At 36.1% G+C, this 7,250-nt stretch overlaps 1 pseudogene; it reads left to right on the top strand.

Annotated features, from left to right (window-relative positions):
• Nucleotides 1–2,566: 2,566 nt before the first annotated feature.
• LOC149168599 (uncharacterized) lies at nucleotides 2,567–3,489 on the top strand (annotated as a pseudogene).
• Nucleotides 3,490–7,250: the final 3,761 nt, after the last annotated feature.

Raw genomic sequence — 7,250 nt, 5'->3', positions numbered from 1 at the left:
TAATTTAAGGGATAACTGTTGCATGACTTCAGAAAGGCTTCTAACTTGAATTTCTCCAGCTAATTTAACTCAAGATGAATTAATTAATTATTTTTTCAAGGTGGTGGTGAGACTAAATTCGAATTTTAATTCTCAATTTTAATTCAAGGACAAGTTAAAATTGGAATATTCTTGTTGCCACATTTCAACATAAAGTTTTAATTCATAACGAGTTGTAGCGGGAGTGAGTTTGGGGGTCTAACATATCATCTTGCATATCACATATCCAACTCCCTCAATGACTCACAAATGGTTGCAGAGGATCCAAAAATTTCTTTTTCTTTTTACAAACTTGACAATAAGTTTTGATACCACTTTGTTACATACCCCTATCAAATTTATCCTAACCACACTTTCAAAAACTTGATTTTCATCGCTCATACAATTTTCCAAACACTTTACATGGAAACGTTTCTTCAAATACATTGTATACTACTAATTAAGTAGTCTTTTTCTTGTATACATTTTGTTAAACATTTTGTATTGAATCAAAAAAGAAACACTACTATGATTCCACTTGTAACATACTAACTAGAATATATCGCTCAATCATGCAACATTTTCTTTATTTCTTTGAGACATCTTATCAAATAGTTTGTATGACAAATTGTAATAAAACGCCTTTCACACATTTATTCAAATGTTTTGCATGCAAATAGGCATACATCAACTACAACAATACCTTAATACAACAATGCTAATATACACAAATATTATCCCCATCCACAAAACAACATTTTCATTAAGAAATTTTATCAAACAATTTGTATGCAATGTATAATTAAACTATTTAGGCATTTATTCAAACACTTTGCATGAAAACTAATATACCAAATTCCTCAGGGAATATCTCCTAAATTATAGTATTCCGGATTATGAAAATTGAACCAGATTATTAGTGGGATTTCCCCTCACTATGGTCTAAGTTTTAGCTTATGGAACCTCCCAGAAGAAATTTATCGCAGAAATGCAAAAAATGACCTGTTTGATGCATGATTTTAGGAGCATCTAGGAAGTTCAAATTCCTACGATCATATCTCCTAAACAATCTCGACATAAGATATGAAAGTTGGACAATATGTTTCCACACTATGGTCCAGGTTTTAGCTTTTATAACCTCCTAGAAGAAAACTTATAGTATAAATTCCAACATGAGCTATGTAAAGATGCATTTAGGAAGTCCAACTTCTTGTGATCATATTCCCTAAAATGATGTGACCTTAGATCTAAAAATTGGACCAATGTATCAACAAGGCTTACCCTTATTATGGTCATAGTTTAAGCCTCTATAACCTCCCAGAATAAAATTTATAACTGAGTGTAGATTTTCATAATTTTTCATGTTGTAGATTATTTTAAGAAGAAAATGTGTAAAGGAATTTTAATCCAGTCAACATTTTAGGTGGAAAATCCACCCATCATTAGGGACCAGAATGCATAATGGTATCAAACGAGTGCTAAGGAGTCCTTAAATAGTGAAGAAACAAAAGGTAGCCATTAAGGAGTTAATAATAAATTAATAAATTTAGTTGTTCAAGGAAATTAAATTAATTAAGGGACCAAGCCAAAGGCTTGAATAAGACACAAATCAACTATAAATAAAATCAAGGGATAAATTGGGGCGTTCAGGATTAATATTAAAGGAGCACATGTCTTAAGAGTATCAAAATAGGTGAGCAAAACCATCACTTGTATTATATAATTAATAAGCCGAATTTTAATTTCTTATTTGCCTTATTAATGATATAATACAAGTTATGGTTTCGCTCCCTATTTTGATAATTTTGATCCTTACTTCTTTAATCATAATACTTAACGCCCCAATTTATGCCATATATATATAGTTGAGATTTAATTTATTATCTGACATATTGATTATATAATACAAGATATGGTTTTGCTCCCCTATTTTGACACTCTTGAGCCTTGTGTTCCTTTAATCATAATTCTTAACACCCTAATATATCCCTAGAATTTTATTTATTTATTATTATATATGATAAATTTCTTATTCAAACATTTGACTTGGTCCCTTAATATAACTAATTTAATTTCCTTTAACAACTATCTTGATTAATTTATTAATAACTCCTTAAAAACTTTGTGTTCTTCACTATTGAAGGAATCCTCAACACTTATTTGATATCATTATTCTTTATGGTCCCTAATGATGGGTAGTGTGTCCACCTGATATGTCAAATGGATTAAAATTCCTTCACACTATTTCTTCTGAAATTCTCCACAACAAGAAAAATTGTAGAAGAAATTCCAACATTACATGTTTAAAGAAGAATTTAGGAAACCTATCTTCCTCAATTAATGATGTTACAAAATTTAATACACATAAAAAGCTACATACAAAGTTAAAAACAACTATAGACATGATAAATTTGTTGAATGATAAATGTGTATACATATAAAATTGCTAAAAAGAGCAATTAAATAATCATGCATGTTACTAAACCATCTATGATAGAAATGGTGTGTGTCATATCTAGCGGCGAGGTGAAGAAACCCTAACGAATCAATGGCAGAAAGAGAAGGGGGATTTGGGCGCGGTTTTGGTCGAGGCCAAAGTAGTAGAGGTTGTGGGGATAGTCACGGTGGACGCCAAAGACCCCGAAGAGATGAAGAAGGAAAGCGGGTACCTGTGACAAAGCTTGGCTGCTTGGTAAAAAAAGGAAAAATTTGTTCCCTCGAGAAAATTATCTCTTCTCATTGGTTGTTGAGGAACACTAGATCACGAAGATCAAGTTGGGTCCCCAGTTGAAGGAGGAGGTCAGGAAGATCATATCTAGACAAAAGCAGACAAGAGTTGGGTAGAGGACTCGATTCAAGGCCTTTGTTGTCATGGGTGACGACAATAGCCACATCGGGCTCAGCGTAAAGTGAAGCAAAGAGGTGGCCACGACCATCCACGGAGCCATTATTATGGCCAAGCTTTCGGTTATTCCCATGAGGAGGGTTTATCAGGGAAATAAGATCAGGAAACCCCACACTGTACCTGTCAAGGTCACTGGTAAATGTGGCCCTGGAATAGTCAGAATGGTGCCCACCCCCAGAGGTGTCGGGATCACGGCTGCTCGCGTGCCTAAGAAGGTTTTGTAGTTTGCTGGAATCGAAGATGTGTTCACCTCCTCACGAGGGTCGACCAAAAGTTTAAGAAATCTTGGCAAGCTCGTCAAGATGCTGGAGGAGTACCCACAGACTACAGTGGTTTATGGAGACATTGAAGTTGCACAGTCCTACATGACCCAGAGGACCACAAAACGCCCTTCCTTGGTAACTTCTAATCGCTTTCAAATTTTTATTAAAACCCCTTCATGGAAGTCTTCCTTGATTTGGGTCCTTGCAACAAACTGTGTTATGAACCTGAAGAATATCATCGCCCAACAAATTGGCTACCCGGTAGGACTAAAACATCTATTACATGGGGGTAGAACCCTATAAGATTTGAAATCCATTTTGGACTACAACATTATGGTAGAATCTACTATAACACTCAATCTGGGGTTGCGAGGTGGTGCAGCAACTTTCAGTTTAACAAAAAAAACAGAAGGAGGCAGTGGGACAAGCACAAAAACAAAAAACAACAAAGATCCACAACAAAAGCGTAGAAATGGAGGAATATCCTTCAAGAACATGTTACAAGGGGGAAAACTCCTACAGTGGTCCCAAAGCAAGCTAGAATAGAACTCAGTCCATACATTGTGGAGCGGCTAAATTATATATAGAACTAAATAAAGATATACCATAAACCAATGAGGCATGTAATAATTTTGAATCACAAGCCATCATTTGTCAATTCAACTGTTTATGGCCAAAACCTTTTGAACTCTTCCATTAGATATTCACAAAATGGACTCTACACTGTGAGATCCACCTCTGTTCCAAGGGGTTTTTCAATGTCAAATTCCATTCAACAGAGATAAGAGACATTGTGCTACAGGAGGGACCATGGTTTTGGGGATCTACAGGCCTTTTCATCACACCATGGTTTCCGGAATTCGATGCCAATACTATGGTTGTTTCCAGGATGCCAGTTTGGGTCCATCTGCACAACCTCCCATTGCACTTCTGGGACCAACAGGTCCTTTCTGGTATAGGCAACACCATTGGCAGATATATTAAAATGGACACACAAAGAGTGGAGGAAATAATTTTTACATTCGCACACATCTGTGTGGAAGTAGATCTCAGTAAAGGCTTACCAGACCACATACAACTAAAGCATAAACAACGAAGCTGGACATAGACACTAGACTATGAAACACAACATTTAGGTGCAGAATATGTCGGCAAACAAGACATCTACAAAATACATGTCATGAAGACAAAAAATACATCTGAAGAAAGAAGAAAATAGGGAAAAAACACAAGGGTTGCCAATTTCCCCCACCAGATCCTGAACAGGAGGAGGAGTTTGATGTGGAAGAGTCCATACCAAATGAGAAAAATCAAACAAACAAAGAAGCAGAAATCCAGGAGACATCCCCACAAGAACTTATGGAATCAAATCCGAAAAAGATGCCAGATATAATGGAAAACAGTGGAACCAAAAGACTACACACATCAGACACCTCTGAGTCTGACAAGGAAAATCCCCGACTAGGTGCTAAAAATCCACTTCAACTTGTAGCCACGATGCTCAAGGGGAGTGGCGCAAGGTCGAGAAGAAAAAGGGGAGGAAAACATGATTTTCTCCCCATATGTACTTTAAAATTTCTTTTATAGGACCCCTAATCTGAGGTTATTTGACTTGCAGATGAAATGGAACTTAGCATATACAACATGTAATTTTGTTTTCATTAATAAAATTACGACTTTTCTTACGGGAAAAAAAACTATGATAGAAATGTCATTAAGAAAGAAATAAACATTTTTCTTTCATAGCTAGAAAAATATTGGAAACTGGATTAGGGTGAGCCACATTTCACCCCACCATAGGCTCATATGTGTTCCAACTTTTATCATAGTTGGCCACGCTCGTGCCATATCTTGATGCCTTGAGGATAATTTAAGTCACGGGTATTTCACACACTCAGATTCAATTGATAATTTAACACCTGAAGTGAAGGTCATTCTCCTTCACACATAGAGGGAAAAACTCATTGATTAAATTTCCATCTTCGACCAAGCTCAAATTCACAAAATTGACCATGTAGGTTTACATAGCACAAGAGAGTCCTTATTTGAACTTTGTAGTCCCTCGACTGTCCCCTCTTTAGTTATCTATGTGCTACGCACAACTAGGACTATTCCCATCCTCATAGCACTCTAGTCCAAAGAAAAAGTACTGTGACACACTCATTTCCAATCACATAAGCTATTACTCACATCTCTTTGGTGAGCCCTGGTATTGCACTAAGAGTGCTGCAACTCCCAAGGGCTCCTTCACTCTTTTTATCAACCCAGGGTTTGTACAAACTTCGATGTGACAGTGCTATATAGACAGTAGATGGGATTCTACTCATGCCACCATTAACTAGGACATCTGATCAATAGTGATCCAAGACCATTCTTTCTACTTAATTAGAAGGAAATTAACTATTGAAAGTGAAATTCAGAAGCTAGCTCTAATGACAAAAAGGTAAATTATTTTTAAACCTCAACTTGTAGATGCTATCAACTTGTAAAATGCTAGTGAATCAATTCATGAAAGAACAAAAGAGCTATACTACTTGCAGAAAGGGAACTACACTAGTTTGTAATACACCATCTAGCTATCAAATCCACTTGTAAACAAGATATTATCCTACCAAATTACAATTGAAGATTTCATGCATCATCTGTCTAATTCACACTTTCATATAAATTAATGTTCTACTTGTGCTAAGTCTGTGATAAATAAACTAATTCTATTCTAACTTGCAGTGAAGGAAAAAGGATAGTTGGGATGGCCTAGTTGCTGCCCTCGATCATGGAGTCCAAGCTGGGGGTCAACCTACTCCTAAACTAAGTCAAACTTTCATCATAGATCGAAACAGGGGGTAAAACAAGCTGCTATAAGCATGCTACAGGAAGCTGCTTCAGGAACCCTGTATTGTTATAGGAAGGACAATAATACTATATGAAGGATGTTGAGAGTGTTTGGAAAGTAGGAATGATGAGATCAAGGGATGAAAAGGTGGATGGAGGTTTTGGTAGATGGATAAAACGTTGAAAACACCCCTAGCCAAGCTCAATGTCTCAGGAAGGTCTATTTTGGACTAAGAGGGTTGCTCGCGGTGACCTAAGGGATTGAGCTCAAGAACATAATTTTTGGGTTCATCAAAGAGGGTAAAGAAATCCTAGATGGATATGGTGAAAGTCACCTTGCCTATAGATCCAAAAAACCCTGCAACATCACATTCACATGCTCTTTTATCATTGAAACAATAAAATAACCAATGGTGGAAAATATGAGTTGAATTTAAATACCATCTAAGCTATGGTAAAAACTATGATCTAGTCAACAAATCAACTTCTAAGCTACAAAAAGTAGATGTATAACAAAATGACTAACATAGACCTTCTTCCAAGAAATCATAAACATAGCATTTTTTGGTTGTGATTGTAGATTCTTCCATTCATGCTCCCATGAGAGAGATGAGATAGAGGTTGAAATCACAAGAGTTTTGAGGGGTTATGTTCTAATGAAATGCAGAAAACTAATAAACATTCTAAGCTAAAAATAAATACCAATACATAAGAGGGACCTAAGCCACTAGGGTTGGGCCCAAACCCAAGAGCCTCAGCCCTTTGAAACTAACTCAATGATGGATCAATAAGAAACTTCTCATTATCATTGCATCAATGTCAAATACATCACATAACCAGTAAAAAATAACAGTATCAAGTGCTTGAGCTCAATAGCCTCTTAGATGAAAACAAAGTTCGAATCCTAATGAGCTCTTTGGCATGTTTATTTATAAAAGAGGGTAGCTACCAATAGCTCCCTATAAAATAGGAATGTTTGTCTCCAAAAAATTGAGAAGGGTGGATTTAGATCTCCTTTAACTACACTTGCTTGGCTGCCAATGACCTTGAGATGATGAGAGAAAGTGTGATGATTTTAGCTAATTAAGGGACTTAAGGAGGTGGACAACCTCATAAAATCTCTCCCTATTTTCTACTCTAAGCTCTTGTATTGAAATCATCTCAAAATTTCTCCATTTCCTGCATTTAAACCATATTAGGCCACATGACATAACAAAACATATTTTACCCCT

The sequence above is a fragment of the Pinus tabuliformis genome, chromosome 4_2 (genome assembly GCF_031772625.1).
Source record: "Pinus tabuliformis cultivar Carrire ecotype Pingquan chromosome 4_2, CPIR1, whole genome shotgun sequence".
NCBI lineage: Eukaryota > Viridiplantae > Streptophyta > Pinopsida > Pinales > Pinaceae > Pinus > Pinus tabuliformis.
The sequence above is the reverse complement of the archived record's forward strand: the minus strand, read 5'-3'. Positions and strand labels throughout refer to the sequence as shown.